This window comes from Corythoichthys intestinalis, chromosome 8 (assembly GCF_030265065.1).
Source record: "Corythoichthys intestinalis isolate RoL2023-P3 chromosome 8, ASM3026506v1, whole genome shotgun sequence".
In the NCBI taxonomy this organism is placed as follows: domain Eukaryota; kingdom Metazoa; phylum Chordata; class Actinopteri; order Syngnathiformes; family Syngnathidae; genus Corythoichthys; species Corythoichthys intestinalis.
The window spans coordinates 36,729,502-36,753,074 of NC_080402.1; the positions used below are offsets into that span (position 1 = coordinate 36,729,502).

General features: G+C 38.6%; 1 protein-coding gene across 3 annotated transcripts in view; it reads left to right on the plus strand.

The window, feature by feature from the left end:
- Positions 1-23,573, plus strand: part of LOC130920902 (endonuclease V-like) — a 120,139-nt gene that overhangs the window by 62,311 nt on the left and 34,255 nt on the right. The window contains exon 9 of one of the 3 annotated variants that reach the window (XM_057844431.1): positions 8,190-12,003. The exons of the other annotated variants lie outside the window; for them this stretch is intronic. The gene's annotated coding sequence lies outside the window, so the exon portion shown is untranslated. Of the gene's footprint in view, positions 1-8,189; positions 12,004-23,573 lie in introns of those variants that run through there. 3 annotated transcript variants of the gene reach the window in all.

Here is a 23,573-nt window from a genome sequence, read left to right on the forward strand (position 1 = left end):
CTAGTGAATGACCTACAGAGAGCTGGGACCACAGTAACAAATCCTGCACTGCCAGACGTGTCCCCCGGCTGAAGAAAGTACACGTCCAGGCCCATCTGCGGTTCGCTAGAGAGCATTTGGATGATCCAGAAGAGGACTTGGAGAATGTGTTATGGTCAGATGAAACGAAAATAGAACATTTTGGTAGAAACACAGGTTCTCGTGTTTGGAGGAGAAAGAATACTGAATTGCATCCGAAGAACACCATACCCACTGTGAAGCATGGGGGTGGAAACATCATGCTCTGGGGCTGTTTTTCTGCAAAGGGACCAGGACGACTGATCTGTGTAAAGGAAAGAATGAGTGGGGCCATGTATCGAGAGATTTTAAGTGAAAATCTCTTTCCATCAGCAATGGCATTGAAGATGAGACGTGGCTGGGTCTTTCAGCATGACAATGATCCCAAACACACAGCCAGGGCAACAAAGAAGTGGCTTCGTAAGAAGCATTTCGAGGTCCTGGAGTGGCCTAGGAAGTCTCCAGATCTCAACCTCATAGAAAATCTGTGGAGGGAGTTGAAAGTCCGCGTTGCCCAACGACAGCCCCAAAACATCACTGCTCTAGAGGAGATCTGCATGGAGGAATGGGCCAAAATACCAGCAACAGTGTGTGAAAAGCTTGTGAAGAGTTACAGATAACGTTTGGCCTCAGTTATTGCCAACAAAAGGTACATAACAAAGTATTGAGATGAACTTTTGGTATTGACCAAATACTTATTTTCCACCATGATTTGCAAATAAATTCTTTAAAAATCAAACAATATGATTTTCTGTTTTTATTTCCACAGTCTGTCTTTCATGGTTGAGGTTTACCCATGTTGACAATTACAGGCCTTTCGAATATTTTCAAGCTGGATAACTTGCACAATTAGTGGTTGACTAAATACTTATTTGCCCCACTGTACATCCAATTATAATCAATAGATGAATTTATACTAATGCTTCATTGTAGCTCCCAGCTAAGGTACATGTATGGCAAAAGAATATAAGAAAGCACTCCGTGAGCTTTTGAAAAATAACCATTTTTGTGAAAGTGCACTCCTGTGGTAAGAAACTTCATTACATTCGAGTTCAAAGACTGATATTTATATACAGGTTAAAAATAACCCTCTGAGAAGTTCATATGACTTATAAATTTCATATTAATTGGATTAATAATAAATAATCATTTTAAATTCAAATAAATAGTAATAATACTAATAACACATTTTTAATTCATATGATTTAAATAAAATCGAAGTTAAGACATAAATGTATACTAATAAATTTTTGAATTATAGATTTTTTGACCCTGCCTTTTTTTTTTTTTACCCTGCCTTTTTTTTTTTTACCCTGCCTCCTAAAAGAATTGTAATCGAGAATCCTTCGGAACCGGAATCGTTCAATTCAATTTCAAACGATGCCCAACCCTAGTCACGAAAGAGCGATCCTGAATGGTTACTTTTGATGAAAATATCACTGACGTTGTTGCTGCTATGCTCACTGTGGATAGGCTTCTGTTGCATTGGGTAATTTACGTCATACTTCCGGGTTTGGGAAAGGACTATTAACGGAGTGCACAAAACCTTAAAAAAACGCAGATTATCCTTGCAGTTCCGCGTTAAAAATGACATGTTTGTTTTCATGAAATTGTCCAAAGTTTATATTCGTAAAATTACGCCGAAATCCAAAAAGCTCTTCAGCTGCTCTTTAAGTCTATTTTGAGTTTTTCTGTTCCAATATTTTTACTGACATAAGTGTTTGTAAGTATTAAATGATCACATTGATCTTTCGAATACAAACCCAAATATATTGTGTTTTGAAAAATATAGGAATTGGCCTCACTTTTCCTGTAATTTTAACTTGTGCTGTCTCCAGTTTTGATAATAATTCAATTATTTTGAGAGTTTAGTTGCGTTTTTAAAAGTTTCTAACAGCTCGAGTGCAGTGGATGAGTATGTGTGACTCCAAATGTGGAGATTGTTCCAATCAACTTCATGCTGTTATACAAATTTCAGTGCCCTTTCCAAAAGCATTTCCAAAATGTCATGGAAGATGTTGTAAAAGCAATCAGCTCAAGGTTGGACTGATCAGCTCTGTTGGGAGTTGCTGCTTTCATTAAAAACTTACAGTTGTACAAGGGCACACACCACAGGTGCTGTTCGGTGTCAGTATTATTTTCTGTAATCCATAACGTTGCTTGTTGACATTTTCAGAACTAGCGTCAGTTATTAAATTTGATATATCGAATCAATTGCCAACTATGGACAAATGAGCTTTTTGTAACAAACTAATGTACAGTGATACCACTACATATGAATTTAATTTGTTCCGGGACCCGGTTTGTAAGTCGAAATGGTCGTATGTCGAGTGGGATTTTCCAGTCAGAATACATTATAATTCGATTAACTCATGCCACAGCCCAAATACCTACGCTAAATACTTCAGGTACAATTACAAATAGCATACAAATAAATTATAAATACAAATCATAATGATAATATCGAAAATTAAAAAAAAAAAAATCGTTTTTGCTGTCACTTTGTAGTGTATATTAGCATAATTCACCCGCAGAACAATAGTTAGGGTTATGATGTTCTGGGGGGGGGGGGGAGGTTTGCTGCTGGAATGTCAATAAAGCATCCCAGTTTGGCTGCTTATTTTGACACACCGCCTCAGACTCCCGTCCTACCTCCGGGCTACAACCTTAACTTATAGAGATTGGCGAACGGAGATCGGTGGATGTCTCTTTATTCTTAATCTATATAAGCAAAAGGAGTTTCATCCCCTCCGAAATAGCGCTACGCCGCCCCCATGGATTTCTTGACCATTTTGATGGCATGACTTCCATCTGCTTGAGGACCATCGAGATAGTAGACATATTCCGGCTGTATTGTCGAGCCAGTTCACTGACGCACACACCACGCTCATATTTTTCTATCATTGCCTTCTTAATTCCAGTGGGAAGCATCAAATTTTTCCTTTTTTCAGCAACTACATTAACCTTATCTCACAAGAAAATCTGCGGTGCTGTCGTCTTGTAAGAAAACTTGCAAAGCTGGCATAATTCGTTGTATTTCGAGCATGTCGTCATATGTCTAGACAAATGACAAGTCAAAAATTTACGTGAGATGACGAAAGGATCGGATGTCCATCGGTCTGTCCGTCTTTCTGTCTATATGTATATATATACATATATATAGTATATACATATATATATAAATATATATATATATATATATATATACACTGTATATGTATATACAGTACAGTATATATCTTTCTTTGCAAACCCAGATTTAGCACTTTATTACATTGTTCCAGCGTATAGTAATGTAAGAACGTGTAAGTGCACATTAGTGCTGCAACGATTAATCGATTAACTCGAGTATTCGATGAGAAAAAAAAATATTCGAATTAAATTTGGCTGCTTCGAGTATTAAAGTGGCGTTGTAATGGTTTATTTTGAAAGTGTTTGCATTTAGTTGTATTGATTTGGGTGGATACACTGCCCTCTAGTCTGCCTCATTTTACATTGCTGAATCCAGCTGCTCCCTTTTACGACCAACATGAGCTATTTCTTGTTTGAGCCAATGTTTTTTACAATGCATTCGTAATTAATTTATAGGTATATTTAGCTTTTTTTGTGGGAATATGTATCTGAACAATTGTAAAAATAAAAATTTTTAAAAAGTTAGCATTTTATAGCATTTAAGCTAGCGGACTTTTGCTATGTAAGTCAGCCAATTGTTCTTTTGTTGTTCATAGATCCTCGTTTTTTAATTATTTTATGCCATTTGAAGCCCAGATCAGGTATTTTTAATTTTTCATGGTCCTTATCCGATTACTCGATTATTTGTACTAACTGGTTAGTCGAGTAATCGACTCCTAAAATAATCGATAGCTGCAGCCCAACTGTACATCTTATTTACAGTATGTTAGTATCACCTAAGGTAGGGCATCGTTTCATTACGATTCAGGTTCTCCATTTCTATTCTGGTTACAAGCAATTCTCATGTGTTTTTTCTTTGTTTTTTGACAAGGCAGAGTAAAAAAAATATTTTTAACTTAGATTAAGTGTCCAAACTCCAACTACAGTGGTACCTCGACATACCATCGCTTCGACACACGATGTTTTCGACATCCGACGTAAAATTTGACTCACCATGTGTTTCCACATACAGCGTCACAATTTCATTGTTTTCCCGCAAGACGGATGCGCGGCGGATTTTCTTGTGAGAGAAATCAGCATACCGTAGGCTCCAAGAATGTTAAAGCAGTGATGAAAGGTGATGAAAAAAAGAAAAAAGGTGAGGCTTACCATTGAAATGAAGATGGAATGATGGAAAAATATGAGCGTGGTGTGCGCGTCCGTGAACTGCTTCACAATAATCCTCTGACCTCTGTTCGCCAGTCTTTATAAGTTAAGGTGACAATGGTTATTGTGGTACCATCGCCAAAGAGATCGCCAGCTTCGTCAGGTTTTTAATCAATTATTTCAGAACTTTTGCAACACAAGACGCCAACTGCCAGCAACAACAGGATGTTAAAAGAGAAAGTAATATCTCAACTGCACTCTCTGTCACTCTGCAGTCAGTCCCACGGTGCATTCAGGTACACCACACAAAATACAACCGCCACATTAGAACCCCATTTGTTACATTATTACAGATATTATTTTATTATTACTATTAATATTTTATTATTTCGATTTTTATTAGTAATGTATTTGTTTTGCTCTTTGTAATTGCTATTTGCAATACTAACAGCAGTATTTATTCAGGCTTTAGTGTAGGTTTTCTGGCTGTGGAACGAATTAATGGAATTATAATGGATTCTTACAGGAAAATCCTGCTCGACATATGACCATTTCGACTTACAAACAACAAACAAACTTGTAAAGGTACCACTGTATTTTTTTTACCTGCCCCTGGCATTGACTGAAATGCACATTTGCTCGTTTCTTACTTACCTTTTACACTGGATGACAACACAGGAGCAGAGAAGAATAGTTTAATTCACAACTAACCTGTTAACTGTGCTCTCTCCTTGTCTCTTTGGGTTTCCTCTATCCCTCTATATGTATATGGCGGAAAACACTCAGGTAACTTGAAGTACCGCTCTGAGACCCCCAATTTGGCCAAATTTCAAAATTGTCCTATGTGCATTGTGATACATCATTGGAAAGCTTAAACTTTTCTGGGGGACGAAGAGTTTTGAACAGGAGGGCATTTAAAGAAAAAAAAAAAAAAAAAACATTTTAAACCCCTATACTCTGACTCGGGGTGAGAGCATGAGACAGCATAATTCAAGACACCAACATTTTAACGAGATATTATCACGTTCTTACCCTGTTTTGATCCCAAAACTCCGCGTGGCATGTCTCACCAAGTGTCAATACACAGCTGTGAATGGCCACAGCTGGACTTTTGGGGGATTTTATGGCTGAAACACGGTAATATAACAAGGGTCGCAATGCAGAAATCGCAGACATCAAGGAGTGGTCGATATTAGGAGTGCAATGGTTCAGTTAGCCCGCTGTTCGGTTTGAACCTCGGTTTTGAGATTACGATTTCGGTTTGCGTTTTGCAATTTTTTTTTTTTTTTTTTTTTTAACTGCCTTTATTTTGCTTTTAAGAAAATAAAATAAACACTTAAAATGTAAACATTTTCGACTGTTAAAATGCCTCTTAGCTCTTTGGCTAGTGTAGTGACTGACTACTGAAATATACACACAGTAGTAAAAAAGTAGTTACCTTTTTTCATTTAAAAAAACAAAAAACAAAAACATAGTAACTTTTGCTGTTTGGAGGTCATTTAATGTTGTGAATCAACCGTTAAAGTTGATAAAATTGCTCCCGTTTTTGCATTAGTTCCCTTCTGTCTACTTTCGACATGTGACAATTTTAAAACTGTTTCATCCTTTAAAGATAGACTCAAGTCAAGATTTTGCCGATTTAGGAGTATTTTAGATAAAAAGTTACTTAGGTTCGCTAGGAAGGCTCACTACAACAGAGCCTTTCTGAGAAGTTTACTGCTCTAAAATGGCGGCTGTTTAGTAACGCTACCGAGTCTGTCATTTCGCATGTAGTTCTATATGCATGAGATATCTAGGCGTAGATTGTAGGCTGTTGGCTACAGTCAGGAAATATTGGCGCCACCTAGCCTAGCATCACGTTTGCTACAGCGTCACAACAAACACTCTTCCCTCTCCGTGTCTCTGACTTTTCTCGCCTCATTCAACCATTGTATTAACGCACATTGTCTCGTTGCCGAAACGGTGACAAAATCCGACCGGAGGGAAAAAAAACGTAATGCACGAAAAACGTACTGATTTTGAACGTAACGTACGCCGTACACATTTAAAAATCTGTGCTCACTTGTACAAATTACGCTGCGACCGTACAACTTGACAGGTATGAATTATAGTGGACCGTCACAGTTAGGTAGTAGCACTCATTAGCACGGAACGTCCAACTATCAGTGGTCAGGGCGAAACTATGTGCTTTAGCAAAATCATCTTCAATGGTTTTGCGTGCCATTGTTGGAGAAATATGTCCGCGAGGGAACAATGTAACACGGGTCAATCGTTGCAAATAAATTAATGAAGCCTGCCGTGTGTTTTCACTGGTGTCATCTTCGGGGTTGTCCTGCTCTGAGAAAATGATGTCTGTGGGTGATGCCGGCTGAGGTGCCGGAGTCATGTTATAAAAGTGTTGCCATTAGCATGGGGAACAAGCGCTAAGCAATGCTTGCAAATTTTATTTTTTTTTCTTTCAATATTTTCTCTCCGCATTGTAGTCCAGGGGGAACCCAAAATGTTGCCACATGGCAGATTTGAGAGAAGCCGGTGCGTCCTCGAAATTCGTTCTCTCCACTCCTCCGCTCGCCATAGCTATTTGTTTTCTTTCTTGTTTCACTTTCACTTTGCTCGTAAGCGAGAGAGGGTGTTACTCAGCTTCTATTACACAGGTGATTGACGGCGATCGGACATTTACTTGCGGGGCGGAAATTTCTCCACAGCTGTGCTTCACGTCACACACAGGCACACAGAGCTCGACCAATTCATTCCACAAGTGTTCGGGATAAACTAATTGCAAAACCGAAAGGGCGCGGTTCATATAGGCGAACCGCACGGTTCGGCTTTTAACGGCAAACCGTTACACTGCTAGTCAAGATGTTCTTTTTCAAATATTTATCTTTTTAAACAATTATTTTTTTCCCCGATTTTTCTTTGTTTGGATCGATTATTTATCATCTAAAATATCGGGGGAAATGCGACAATAACAAAAAAAAAATACAGTTAAGCAATAGTTGTGAGGTAGATATACGTGACCTATTTACACTGTTTTTTTCATTGTGACGTAATTTGTTTAAAAGTTTAAAATATGTGAGAATAATTTTATAAAGTCGTTTTTTTTTATTAAAAACTGATTATTATACATCAATTAATGATTCTAAGCTAAAAATGATAGACATTTTGAATAATAAATATAATTACCTTCCTTTTGTGGCTGAGCTGAAACAAAAGTGGTTGCACGGTGTCTCTAAACGGGGGTCTCCAGGGTAAAACGGACAAATTAAAAATAGTTCGGGGGCTTACTGTGCCATGAAACTGCTATGGCAGCATATAGACATATTGTTCTATCAAACACAACACTTTTGGGGGGCTTAAAATACAGCAGTTCATTTTAAAGAGGGGTGCAAAAGCAGAAACTGCTTTTTCAGCCTTGTCTGTGTTTTCCGCCAAATATATTAGGTTTTCTTCTTCTTTTGAGCACCATGTGTTAGCTTATGTGTTCCTGGTTTTCTAGCACTTGTTTGTGCTTTTTGCTAAATTAGCATGATCTTCTTTTTCCTGTGTTGGCCATGAAATGTTCACTGGCACATTGGGCTCTATGTAGAGCAGATGGAGTCATTCTGAATAGGATGATGTTGAGCCAAATGTGATCTTTTCTTAATTAATGGATCGCTAATAGACGTTTTGAAAATGATTTTCTGACGACCTGATCATCTTACAGGGCAGCTTTGTATTTCCTAAATGTCTCTCATGGGTAAACTTGCCAAGTCCGAGGTAGCTGAAGGCATTGAGTTGTATCAAAGTAGTAAAATAACCGTACCGAACTTTGCTTTTCCCCACTTCATTCTTTTTTTCTTTTTTTTTTGTTATAGTTTCTGATGACCTATTCCAAACCAATGGAGATGCAAATAGCTAAGACAGGAGGCTGAAGGGCAACAATTTCCTTGGAATTAGAAAAGGGAGGAGGTGTTGGTGATGCTCTGTGTTGGTCTTTTTCCACCCTTTGTGTCTCTCTCTTGTTGAATTGTTCTCATGCAGTGAAAGTCAAATGACATCCATTTTCACCATACACAAAAACCCAGATTTTCTCGTTTTGCCTCACCTCCCTCTGCCAGGGTGCTGCCACGCTCCACTCAAGGATTGATAAATTGTCACCAGCTGCCTCATTTTTCATGAAGCCTGCTTTGTTTTTCAACAAGCATACATCATACCTTTGTGAACCCCTACGTCATCAGAGGAATAAGCTCAAAACCCCAGGACTGATAGACAAGAAGAAGAAGTTGGGCGTTCTCATCGAAAGCCTTTTTCTCCCATAGGTTTACTGTATTTTTCGGACTATAAGTCTTTATAAGTTTATAAGTTTTTTTTCATATTTTGGCTGGGGGTGCGACTTTTACTCAGGAGCGACTTATGTGTGAAATTATTAACACATTATGATATCATTTCACATGTTATTTTGTTTTTTTGGAGTGACACTGATGGTTTGGTAAACTTGTTAGCATGTTCTTTATGCTATAGTTATCTGAATAACTCTATAGCTATGGCCACGTTCGCATTCTGCCTTTGGCAATGTGTGTTCAATTGTATTATTTACTTTTTTTATATTGAAATGCATGCTTTTAGTTTGTGGCGCTTTCCCGCCCACGTGGGGGCACACTCGCACTTGTTTACGCGAAGAAGAGCGCTCACACGCCAGAAGAAGACGGACAGCTATGCAGCGTCTCTGAGTGAGTGGGCGAGAGAAAGAGAGAGAGAGACACGGCTGTGAACCTACGTTCATTGTTTATGATTGTAAAATATCTCTACAGAGGCAACACCTGTGTGTATCATCTTTTCTGTTGTTTTTGTGTGTTTTCCACCCGCGATCGGACACTTAGAGTCAGTTGTGTGGTTGTTTGAACAATGTGCTAATGCTAGTGAACGCATGCTAACCGTTTAGGTCATTGCAGTAATAGCACCTAATTATCATTTATTTATGTTGATGCGAACCTGTATGGTATCGAGGACCAAATTGATTCAGCAAATTATACGGACGTCCAGCATCGTCATTTGGGAGTTTAGCCCACTGAATAGCCAGGACCGAGCCGTAGCGTCCTGGTGAGGACAGTATATTCGCATTTCGTTGCTCATGCACTGTACACTGTACATTTATTCAGCATGTTGTTCTCTATTGTATTTTTATTATGGCCGGAACTTTAACGCATTATTTTCGATCAATTAATTATAAAGCTTTTAACGCGTTAAATATTTTAACGCAATTAATTGTTTCCGTTCAAATTGTCCGCATGCGGAACCTTTCTACTGATGCGTTTCTGGTATGCCGGTAAATCTGAAGCACACAAACAAAGCTAACAGTATCAGTGATGGACGACGACGTTTTATCTGGACCGTTGGGGGGTAATTTTTCCTATAAAAAGCGTTCTGATGGGACAGAAGACAAGAGCATCGTTTTGTGAAAGCTGTGCAAAAAGGAATCACCAAAGCAGTTCCAGCCTCAAGTACTATCTCAATGCTAAACACGTCGGGGCGAGCACAGACTTGGCTAACGCTAGCGTTCACACTCGCGGCAACAAACGCTCCAGCCAGCCTACTCGGGATGAAATGACTTGTTTCCAAGCCAAAATAAGTAAGTTTGCATCAGATAAATTATGCAACTCCCTAGCAAAATGGATTGCAAAGGATTATAGACCACTTTCTGTGGTGGAGGACGGGGGGCTTCAGTCCGTGCTACAAATAGCTACATCTGACTCAACTTACGAACTACCGTGCAGGAAAACTATGGCAAACAAGATTAAGCTGCTATACGATGACGAAAAGCAGACCAAAGAAGACCTTTTGAAGTCTGTCGAGTGTGTTGCTTTGACTGGAGACCACTGGACTTCCTTGAGCAATTCTAACTATCTCAGAGTGACCCCACATACAATACAAGTGGTCAACAATGAATGGCGTTTGGCGTCTTTCGTCCTGACTGTGCAAAAAGCCAACGACGGGCACTATGCAGTAAACTGCGCGGACCAGTTTTTCTCGGTAGCTGAGTCCTGGGAGATTGAACGAAAAGTCACAACAATTGGTACGGATTGTGCCAGAAATATGATGGCAGCAGCAAGACAACTACCGTTCCAGCACATGCCCTGTGTGCCGCACATTTTGCAAAGAGCTATCACAGTGTGCCTGTGGATTTAATGATGTACTGACAAAATGCCGCAAAATAGTAGGTCATTTCAGACATAGCCCAGCCAACACAGAGGAACTGCATCAGGAGCAAAGAGCACTGGATCAGGAGAAGTACCCTGGCCAAACAGAAACACAAGCTGGTCTTGTTGTCTGCCACAGAGCGGATAAAGCTGGAGAAGTTGGCTGCCATCCTTTAACCATGCACGTAAACTGAGTAATTTAAATGATTTCTATAATAAATATTGCCTAAATTGGATTTGTGTAATTGCTAACAGAATAATAAAATAAAAATAAAACATCCTTTTTTTTAAAATATATTTTTTAATTAATTTATTTATTTTTAAATGCAAATATGTGACTGAACTATTTGGCGGTGAGACGTATGTGTCCTGTTCTGTGGGGTTGCCTGCCCTTCGATACCTGGACAACACCATGAAGGTCTCAGATGGGGACTCAACCTACATTGTGAGATTCAAGACTGCCTTAATGAAAGATTTGTCTGAGCGCAAAGCTACACTCAACCAAGAATGGCTCAAGCTGGCTACAGTGCTCGACCCGCGCTTTAAAGATTTAAAGTGTCTTCCAAGAGAAGAGCGAGAAGGGGTGCGGAGCAAGCTTGAGGAGCTTCTGCAGGCAGAATCCAACAAGGCTACTTCAGAGCGCAGGAATGAGCCGCTAAAGACAAGAGGCCTCTTGTTCTTTGCTTCAGATTCTGACTCTGATGACAGTGATGATGGTCCTAGTCCTTCCCTGAGCCTTTACAGAGCTGAACACTCAGTCAGTGAGACAGACTGCCCACTAAAATGGTGGTCAGTTCACGCAGGAGCTGATCCACAGGTGTCCAATCTGGCCAAAAAGTATCTAGCAAGTCCCGCCACATCCGTTCCATGTGAGAGGATTTCCTCACTAGCTGGAAACATAATTCAGAAGAAAAGAGCTGCATTGAGTGCTGAAAATGTAAATAGGCTTATTTGTCTCAGTAACTGGCTAAAGTAGAAGTAACTCCAGAGGTTTTTTCATCTTAGTTGCACTAAATGTTGAATGAGGTTTTTTCATCTTGGTTGCACTAAATGTTGAATGTTAAAAAACTTAATGTTGAAGTTTTCCACTTTAATTGTTATTTTCTTGCCATTTTAATTATTAGTTTACAATTCACTATTTGATAGAAAATGTCAATATTTGATGCCTCGTAGTTGTAATTTTTTGTTAAGCTCAAAAAGGCTTTTTATTGAGAACATGATTTGTTTTGTCAATATATGGTTTTCAATTAGAATGCGATTAATTTCAATTAATTAATTACAGACCCTGTAATTAACTCGATTAAAATTTTTAATCGAGTCCCATCACTATTTTTTATATTAAATTGCCTTTCAAGATGACATATCTGTTCTATGTGTTGGATTTTGTCAAGTAAATTTCCCCCAAAAATGCGACTTATACTCGGGTGCGACTTACATATGTTTTTTTTTTTGTCTTCGTTGGGCATTTTATGGCTGGTGTGATTTATCTGAAAAATACGGTAATTGTAGTTTCGCATTTTGTTCTTTTATCACTATTGCGAGCTTATTGTTGACTTATATAGTTTTGGGCAGTAGTGTCACCATCAAGACCATGACCAAGAACAGACCAGGTTCAAGAGCAAGTCTTTTATGAGTCAAGTCCTAGATCCTCAAAATCTTGTCTTGAACCAATACTGGCCTCAGAGGTCAACCAAAACAAAATGTGTGCCAAACGTTCCGACTCAGCAGGAAGAGGCACTGTGGAAGATATTATTTAGTGTTTTATGATCTTGTTCACCATTCACATTTTCCTTTACAAGATTGGATATCTTCTGTGTTGACATACAAACTCTAGTTTTCTTATGGAGTTAAGGAAAAAACGAGAAACACCAACATCCCTGTCATTTCCTCTCGGACAGTGGTAACAGTGTCATCACGGCTAGTAGCTGTGTACCTGTAAATAACATCTCCGGGCAGGCGTGTTAGAAAGGTTGAGTTACCTCCGGCAGGAAATCGGTGACTTCAAAGCAATCGAAGGACGCAGAGACGAGTAAATCAATGGAAGCGTCACTTGTCGTTTTTTTTTTCTTGTTATCATGCTCTGAGCCTCTCCAGTGGTCTGACCCTCTGTTGGTGGATCTTGTCAAACTGTAGCTGTAATACACTCACCAATCACTTTGGCACACTTTCCTAAGAGCTGCTTGATAATATAGAATATGGGTTTACAGTGATCCCTTGTTTTTCGTGGTTAATATGGTTAATAGGGAACAGAACCCGCTGCGATTTGTGAAACCCCCCCCTCAAAAAAAAAAAAAAAAAAATTCAGATTTAGCATTGGAAAGAGATACATATAAGACATGTTTTTTCACTTTTTTCCCTCAAAGTATAATTAAAGAAAAACCAAAAAAACTTAAGTATCTTTATATTAATAAATGGTTTTTAAGCACTTCAAATGTAGTAATTATAAGTTTTAAACATGTTACTGTCCCACGGAATTATTTTTAAACAAGAATAAATCATAAAAATGCTTGTCTTCATTCAATGCTTAATTGAGTGAGTCACAATGAGTTGCCACAGCAACTGTTTAACAATTTAAACGATGATTGACACGTGCGACACTTTGATGCTGAGGCTTCCAAGGATCTGTGGCAAGATCAAACAGAAGATGTCTATCAATCATCGTTAATTTTAATAAGCAACATTGCATTGCATTGCCTGAACAACAAAGAGCAGGGAGAGAGGGAGGGCGGCAAGGAGAGTGAGACTACTTGATCGGCTCGCGACAGCTCATCTGTATTTGTTTTTGGTTTTTTTCTTAATTGAAAAAAAAAAAAAAAAATCCGTGATGGACTGAGTATGTAAAGTTTGAAGCGCGAAATAGCGAGGGATCACAGTAAACCTATTGATGCTCAGTGAAAAAAAAACAACAGATGTTCTTAATTCTGCATTTAACTCTTATACTGCAGTCCATTGGCTTGGATATACAGTGCCTTGCAAAAGTATTCGGCCCCCTTGAATCTTGCAACCTTTCGCCACATTTCAGGCTTCAAACATAAAGATATGAAATTTAAATTTTTTGTCAAGAATCAACAACAAGTGGGACACAATCGTGAAGTGGAACAACATTTATTGGATAATTTAAACCTTTTTAACAAATAAAAAACTAAAAAGTGGGGCGTGCAATATTATTCGGCCCCTTTACTTTCAGTGCAGCAAACTCACTCCAGAAGTTCAGTAAGGATCTCTGAATGATCCAATGTTGTCCTAAATGACCGATGATGATAAATAGAATCCACCTGTGTGTAATCAAGTCTCCGTATAAATGCACCTGCTCTGTGATAGTCTCAGGGTTCTGTTTAAAGTGCAGAGAGCATTATGAAAACCAAGGAACACACCAGGCAGGTCCGAGATACTGTTGTGGAGACGTTTAAAGCCGGATTTGGATACAAAAAGATTTCCCAAGCTTTAAACATCTCAAGGAGCACTGTGCAAGCCATCATATTGAAATGGAAGGAGCATCAGACCACTGCAAATCTACCAAGACCCGGCCGTCCTTCCAAACTTTCTTCTCAAACAAGGAGAAAACTGATCAGAGATGCAGCCAAGAGGCCCATGATCACTCTGGATGAACTGCAGAGATCTACAGCTGAGGTGGGAGAGTCTGTCCATAGGACAACAATCAGTCGTACACTGCACAAATCTGGCCTTTATGGAAGAGTGGCAAGAAGAAAGCCATTTCTCAAAGATATCCATAAAAAGTCTCGTTTAAAGTTTGCCACAAGCCACCTGGGAGACACACCAAACATGTGGAAGAAGGTGCTCTGGTCAGATGAAACCAAAATTGAACTTTTTGGCCACAATGCAAAACGATATGTTTGGCGTAAAAGCAACACAGCTCATCCCCCTGAACACACCATCCCCACTGTCAAACATGGTGGTGGCAGCATCATGGTTTGGGCCTGCTTTTCTTCAGCAGGGACAGGGAAGATGGTTAAAATTGACGGGAAGATGGATGCAGCCAAATACAGGAACATTCTGGAAGATAACCTGTTGGTATCTGCACAAGACCTGAGACTGGGACGGAGATTTATCTTCCAACAGGACAATGATCCAAAACATAAAGCCAAATCTACAATGGAATGGTTAAAAAATAAACGTATCCAGGTGTTAGAATGGCCAAGTCAAAGTCCAGACCTGAATCCAATCGAGAATCTGTGGAAAGAGCTGAAGACTGCTGTTCACAAACACTCTCCATCCAACCTCACTGAGCTCGAGCTGTTTTGCAAGGAAGAATGGGCAAGAATGTCAGTCTCTCGATGTGCAAAACTGATAGAAACATACCCCAAGCGACTTGCAGCTGTAATTGGAGCAAAAGGTGGCGCTACAAAGTATTAACGCAAGGGGGCCGAATAATATTGCACGCCCCACTTTTCAGTTTTTTATTTGTTAAAAAAAGTTTAAATTATCCAATAAATTTTGTTCCACTTCACGAGTGTGTCCCACTTTTTGTTGATTCTTGACAAAAAATTAAAATTTTATATCTTTATGTTTGAAGCCTAGAATGTGGCGAAAGGTTGCAAGGTTCAAGGGGGCCGAATACTTTTGCAAGGCACTGTACCTGTATGTATTTTTTAAAGTGGAGTGTGATCGAAACTTATTTAGATTTTGGCGTCTTTTGGGAGTAAAAAGCATTTAGCATCAGAAAAATGATTGAAAACAGATGTGACTCAACTTGAGACAGGGGAAATGATAAAGATAAAGTCATTAATAAAGCAAACAACGATGCCACAGTCAACCAACTTATCTAATCACCTGACCAAAACATTTGACCAGAGGGGTACTCTGAGTAGGGTTGGGCATCGTTTGAAATTGAACGATACCGGTTCCGATTCCATGTCTCGATTCCGGTTCTGAACGATTCTTGATTCCGATTCTTTTAAGAGGCAGGGTAAAGAATAAAAATTTTTTAAAAATTAAAAAAAGAGAGGGGGGTCAAATAATTTAAAGGTTAAAAATGTATTAGTTTATATTAATGTCTTAACTTCTGAATAATTTTTTAAATTATATGAATTTAAAATTAATTATTATTTCTTATTATGATTTTTTAATTTATTATTTTATTATTATTTCTTATTAATGCAATTAATATGTAATTTATGAATTATACGAACTTCTCACAGGGCTATTTTTAACTTGTATATACATATCAATCTTTGAACTTAAATGTGATGAAGTTTCTTTCCACAGGAGTGCACTTCCACAAAGATGTTTATTTTTCAAAATCTCACGGAGAAAACATTTGCATATATTCTTTTGCCATACATGTACCTTAGCTGGGAGCTACGACAAATTATTAGTACAAATTCTTGTATTGATTATAATTTGAAGATCTTTTAATACTGTTGGTTTTAACGGAGGCGTCTACTGCTTTAAGATGGCGGCTGTTTGCTAACGCCAGCGAGTCTGTCATTTCGCATCTAGTCCTCTTTACATGTGCTAACACTGCCGAATCTGTCAATTCGCATCTAGTTCTATGTACAAGATATCAACCATAGTCCGACGTAATAATACGAATTATTCTCGTGCTATTTTCCACCCGTCCGTCCATCCGTCCGTCCATCCACCCATCATCTACTGCTTAATCCGGGGTCATATCACGGGAACAGCAGAAGACAGACATAATTTATTGTTTTACTTACCTTTCTGACTGGTTGGAGAACCGGCGCGGCACTCAGCTATGCTACTCGGCACTTGTATTACATGAAGCTGGAGGTGTTTAACCATACTGGTCGTGCAGCCACCTTTGCATGATGTAGTTGTGTTGCAAATGTTGCCCTGAGCTGACTGGTCTTTTTTTTTGAAGGTTGAGCCAAACTTTTGAGCGCCACCGCACTAGGGGAGTGACAAAATATCATAAATAATAATAATAATATAAATCGTGATATATCGTGATACTTTGTATCACAAAAGGTTATCAATATGCTCCTGCCAAGAATCGAGATATCGTTTTAAAAAGGTTTCAATGTCTAAAAAATAAAAAGGAACCAACAAGGTGCTTCCAAAATTTTCCACCATACTAGTGTCTCAGTTAACTCTAAGCAATTGACGGTGCGCGACGCCGAATCCATTTAGACTGGGAACGTTCGTTCATTCGAAACCAGAGCATTCAAAGTCATTCTGTCCGTCAGGGCATTTACAGCTCATTTCCTGTTGAGTTTGAGTCACTGCCTATTCATTTGGGTGATTCCCAGGTCACTTCCTGTTCTGTAACTCAAAATAAACAGGAAGTGACCCGTAAAATACCCCAAAATCAACAGGAAGTAACTGAAAATCAACAGGTAAATGACCTTAAATAGCCCAAAATTACCTCATTGCCTGGCATTGGCTGCCACTGACGGCCATTGACGTTCAATCCATTTGAACTGGGAGGGATGGCAGCAAATGAACGAATGTGATTGGACATCTACTAGTGATAAACTCATTCCAATTCACAGCAGAAGGTTGTTTTTCTGTTTATTAGTTATTTGTAGAATATCCTAGAATGAGCTAACTAGCTGCCCAACAGTAAACACTTCCGCCTTCCTTAGGTTTTACCAATTGGCAGAAGTAATAAAATCGGTCATCCTCACCAGAGATGCTGAATAATAAACATATTATATTACAATATGCACAAATTCGGCATGCTCTGATCAAACAACAAAGGATGTAAAAATGCCATCCGGGGCAAATTTTACATGCTTAAAAACAGTCCAATATGCTAATATATAAATCACGTTTGGCCATCAGAGCAGCCTGAAATCTGAATGTACTAAAGATTTTAGCATCTGCATGAGCGCCTATTAATATGTAACTTATTTCAAGATCTGCAGTAACACTTGAATCCCAAGTTGGCTCCCTTTTTCCAGTCACAAATGTGATCATGCGTTATGGTTTCTCCTCTTAATTCTGTTTTTTTATTTTTATTGATTTAAACACCACAGGCACTAAATTTAATCTCTTTGGCGTCCAACACAACACAAGGAAAAACAATACTAATGATAATGAAAACAACCCAAGATGGATGCACACTGATAATGTTGTTGTGTTAGGCGCTTGCTATTGATTCTCTCATTGACAAAATTCAGTGCAAGCTCTGTCTCGAAGTACAAATATGGAATGGATCGATGATCTCACATGTGAGAAACACATCAAAATATTATTCTTTGATCAAAACTATTTTGTGTTAACAGAAAATATTTATTTTTATATATTGTATATCTTTTTTTTTTACCTCCAAGTTTATTTCTTTACTTTTGGTACTTTTTTGTGGTATTTCAGTAAAAATGTTGATGTATTTAATGCAGATAAAGTAGTGAAGTCAGAATTTTGATATCGTGACAACTAATACTATTCTTGTTTTCTGTCTTTGGACAAACACGCTTGTCAGATATGAATATGTGAATTAAAGCTTATCCTGTTAACTTCAGTGCACATGAGCTGCTTTTCACCAGGAAAGTGGCATCCAAATACAGTATTTTCTGAAATAAGGAGTTGAAGCTTTATGCTTTTAGGCACCCATGTGCTTAAACCCCTCAAAATTAACCCGAATCAATTAAAACAAATACAACCCAGATTCGGTTGAAGTTGGATAAAATGTAAATAAAAACAAAATTCATTCATTTTCCATGCCGCATTTCCTCACGAGGGTCGCAGAGGTGCTGGAACCTATCCCAGCTAACTATGGGCAGTAGGCAGGGGACACCCTGAACTGGTTGCCAGCCAATCGCAGGGCACAAGGAGACATACAACCATTCACACACACACTCATACCAGCGGATAATTTTAGAGTGTTCAATCAGCCTACCATGCATTGTGGATTTTGGAATGCGGGAGGAAACTGGAATTCCCAGAGGCACGGGGAGAACATGCAAACTCCACTCCAGGATTGAACCGTTGATCTCAGAACTGTGAGGCAGACGTGCTAACCACTCAGCCACCGTGCCGCCAACAAAATTCAATGATTTGAAAATCCTTTTCAACCTATATTTAATTGAATACACTACAAAGACAACATATTTAATGCTCAAACTCATAAACTTTATTTCATTTTTCAAATAATAATTAATTTTGAATTTCATAGCTGCAACACGTGCAGTAGAAGTTGGGAAAGGGCATGTTTACCACTTGGTTACATCACCTTTCCTTTTAATAACTCTCAATAAACGTTTTGAAAGAGAGGAGACTAATTCTCTTAGCTTCTCATGTGGAATTCTTTCCCATTCTTGCATTATGAACCGCTTCAGTTGTTCAAAAGTCCGAGGTCTTCTCTGTCAAATTTTATGCTTCATAATGTGCCACACATTTTCAATGGGAGACAGGTGTGGACTGCAAGCGAGCCAGGGGAGAACCTGGACTCTTTTATTTCGAAACCACGCTGTTGTAACACGTGCAAAATGTGGCTTGGCATTATCTTGCTGAAATAAGCAGCGGTGTCCACGAAAAGACGTCGCTTGGATGGCAGCATATTTTGCTCCAAAATCTGTATGTACTTTTCAGCATTTATGTTGCCTTCACAGAAATGTAAGTCACCCATGCCATGGGAACTAATGCACCCCCATACCATCACAGATGCTGGCTTTTGAACTTTGCGTTGATAATAGTCCGGATGGTCCGCTTCCTCTTTGGTCCGGAGGACACGATGTCCAGTGTTTCCAAAAACAATTTGAAAAGTGGACTCATCAGACCATAAAACACTTTTCCATCGTGCATCAGTCCATTTTACATGAGCTCGGGCCCAGATAACCCGGTAGAATTTTTGGATGTTGTTCATAAACGGCTTTTGCTTTGCATGGCAGAGTTTTAACTAGGGCTGTCCCAAACGACTAATTTTCTCCCGATTAGTCAGCCGACTATTTTTACGATTAGTCGACTAATCTTATAATTTAAAAAAAAAATTTTTTTTTCCTTTTTTTTTTTTTACTAATTTAGCAATGAATTTTTTTTTTTACACGTGTCAATTCACAAAAACATTTTGGAACACCTAAATTCTCGATTAAAGTACAAATAAACAGATAAATAACAATTATAAATCACAAATAAACAATGAGTTCGAATGCTGATAGAATTAACTTGTGCAAAAGAATGGAATGTAAACAGATTCAGAACACTGACTTCACCTTTCCAAAATGATTAAAACAATTCTTTAAAAAAATACCTAGCATTAATATTATAGTATGCTGTAGTACTATATATAATAGTATTATAATAATTATTCATTGCCAATCAGAATTTTCATAAAGGGTGTCATTTTAAAGGTATTCTTAGTGTAGAATTTGAAGTATGTGGGATTAACGCCAGAAATCGTTATTTACGTATATGACGAACATTACATGCTTTTATTTTGAAATGTTCACCGGAAGTACGTTCGCTAAACCGCTAATTTAAGCTTTACACTCCGCAAAAAAGCACTTTTTTGTCATTGCATTTGTTGTCAGTAATAGATTTTTTTCCCTTTTGCAAATGCTGTTAACCAGCGATTTTTCATGTTTGAAGTGTCACCTTTTAACTGCAAGTTTTGGAGAAGGCTGCCTGTTTTATAGCCGGCTAAAGTAGGTCGTCTTTTTTCCCCATTCACCTCAAAGTAGCAATGCTAACGTAAGAACAAGTATTTGATACACTGCCAATGCATTGGCAGTGTATCAAATACTTGTTCTCCCCACTGTATATAGTGTTTAATATAGATGTGTTTTCTTATTTTGTATGTCTGAACTTTAATACTACAGCGTGTTGATGAGAGAAAACCATCAGCACGCACGCGCGCGCAGTGATACAACGCAACCGTGAAAATGACCGCCCTCATTTTTATTTACCATGCGATAAATGGACTTATTGCATATCGCGACAGGCTTAGCAACTTCAATAAAACATGTCATTAGTTAGTTAGACGGACTTACAATGTCCTGTCATTATCATTCACGTCCGACGTGCAGCCAAGCTTGGCATTGAAGAGACAGGACACAACAGTGTACCTACCCTCCTTTGTTTCTTTAAAAATAAGTCAATGTCTTGGACTCTGGTGCGCTTTTTTGGCTTTGTGCCGCTTTCCCCGCTTGCATACCAAGCGTGCGACATTCTGAACTTTCCACGCATATATTTTTTTAACCCTTCATTAGCCGTCGACGGGATGTTGTGCTCGTCGACGGATTTACGTCATCGATGACGTCGACCATGTCGACTAGTCGGGACAACTCTAGTTTTAACCCGCACTAACTGATGTAGTGACGAACTGTATTTACTGACAGTGGTTTTCTGAAGTTTTCCTGAGCCCATTTGGTGATATCCTTTACACACTCATGTCAGTTTTTAAGGCAGTGCCGTCTGAGGGATCGAAAGTCACAGTCATTCAGTCTTGGTTTCCAGCCATGGCGCTTACGTGTATTGATTTCACCAAATTTTCTGAACCTTTTGATGATATTATGGACCGTAGATGTACAAATCCCTAAATTCTTTGCATTTTTGCTTTGAGAAATGTTGTTCTTAAATTGTTCAACTATTTTCTCACGCAGTTGTGAACAAAGTGGTGAAACTCGCCCCATCCTTGCTTGTGAATGACTGAGCATGTTTGGGGAGGCTCCTTTTATGGTACCCACCTGTTCCCAATTAGCCTAATCACATGTGGGATGTTCCAAATAGGTGTTTGATGAGCTTTTCTCAGCTTTCTCAGTATTTTTTGCCACCTTTCCCATCTTCTACTGGACGTGTTGCAGCAATGAAATTCTAAGTTAATTATTATTTGGCAGAAAACAATTACGTTTATCAGTTTGAACATTAAATTTGTCGTCTTTGTAGTGTATTCAATTGATGGGTTGAGAAGGATTTTCAAAACTTTGTATTTTGGTTTTATTATCTTTTTACACAATTTCCCAACTTCAACCGAATCCGGGTGTAGATTGTACTAAAAGCATACCATCCTTTGACTGGGTTAAAAAAAAAAATGTTACAAACTTTGATTTGATTTCGCAAATTGTTGAGTGTTTCAGTTTTGTTTCAAGACGTTCTTTTCCATTGAGTGACTGTTATGTCTTCGTAGCTTCACTATTACTGCCGACAGACAGTTCCCGTCTGTAAAGTGCTTTAGTCAGCAGGAATGCTGGGCTTCATCAGTAGGAGGATTAACGCTTTTGAAAGTCTTAGACACTGACTGGAGGCTTTAGATCCTAATGATATTCCTTCCTCTGCTTTGTTGTACAACATTAAACAGGGTGAAAACATCTACCTGATATCTGGAAGGATTTTTTTCCCCCTGTGGTAAAGTTGTATAGCCTTGGCCTCCAGATAGTAACGAATAACAGCATCCCTTTATTTTCTTTTCAGTTGCAATCATACGAAAAGACAATCTTTTATTTACTGTTCGGAACAAATGCATGAATTTGCTGCACAGTAGTCAACGCAACAAACAGTATTATTGGTGTGCATTGAAGCAGGGGATGACTTTAGGACTCAGAGGCAACATAGTCGGTCGTTTCATGTGATATTGTTGCAGATAGATGGTGTATTTTTCATAGCTCTCCAGAAACAAGCACCCAACATGAGAACCAACCACACTGCCCTGTTGTCGACTGAGCTAAGTGGGCTTTTATCACAAAAATGTTGTTACCCTGTTTTCATCGAGTTCCCCCTCCCTTCACTTCTACCCTGTGCCCCACTCACACTGCGCTGAACTCAGCTGCGCCTTAGCTTGTTTACGTGCACCAGCCCTTCATTATAAATCTTGCATAGGTTCAAATTCCTTTGCTTTGTAGAGTCATTCTTGTTATAGCTATTACGCAATGTGCCAGTTATCATGCACCAAGGCAAGTAACGGTCCCGATACGACGTAAGTCTATGAACCCAAACTCATTGAATAATTGGACAATAATTTGAACAATTTCTGGATTAGATTTTTTTCCTTCTGGTTTTTATATCGTGGGTGAATAATTTTGATTAAAATATCTGTAAAGACGAGTCAAAGTAAAGATAAACGCTGTATATTGATTTCATATACCTAAACAAAATCTTATGCGTGAATCAACAATTCTAACTTTTGAAGAAAAACTTTATTCGATCATAAATCAAATTCGGCAGTGAATTTAAAGTGGCAGAATTCACCTCATCAAGAATCCTGTTTAATAAAGTGAAAAAAATTTTTTTTTTAAATCAGGATTTCATTTTTCCAATGTGTAATAGTGGCGGGAACAAATATAAATAAAAGCCAATATTTCCGAGAATTAGGCAAAAAAGCTGTTGTGAGACGGTGTTATTGATCCTCTAACTTAAATACATGTAGGCTCTAATAAACCACAATTGTTCTCTTGTAATAAAATATGTTGTTAGAAACACATAAAATGTTAAATCAATGGCAATATTTTATAATATTTAGTCCATATTTTGACCGTTAGTTGGCGCCATGGTTTGCGGGCTCGCAGTGATGACGTCATCGGGATCTTTCCAAATGTGTAGCGTGTTCAACAATTGCTTATTGCTGCCTAAACTCGCGAAGTAAAATGCCACGATGCGCTACTTTTGGATGCAATTTCCAGTCAAATGGACACAAGGGGAGTGAAGTGAGTGGTCAAGGTGGAATTATTATTTTTAGTGAATAAATGTGCATAAGTGGAAGCTTCTCCCCCTTTTTGGTCCCTGTATGCACGTATCCTACCCACCACGCGTTACAACTGGCGCCCGAACATTTTTCCTGGATCCTCAGTCAAGTAAGGGATCCGTCTATTTTGTGGAATCGACGGCCTGATCGCAGCTGCGACATTGTCATGGGATCGGTCTAATTCCTGGATCTTCAAGTGAGTAAAAAACGCGGATTTGGATTACTATTGCTATCTTTTTTGTTGACTATTCTTCGTGGGAGTTTTCCCCAAATCATACTAAATAGTTAAAGCACTATGGCACGCTACAGTGACGACAGTGACTCTGACGTGTACCTTACAACAATGTTGGGAGTTCGTCAGGGAACGCTTGTTTGCATACTGCTGAGCTCCCGAGTGAAGAGTGGTCAAGGTGGAAATATTTTTTGTGAATAAATGTGCATGAGTGGAAGCTTCTGCCCTTTTT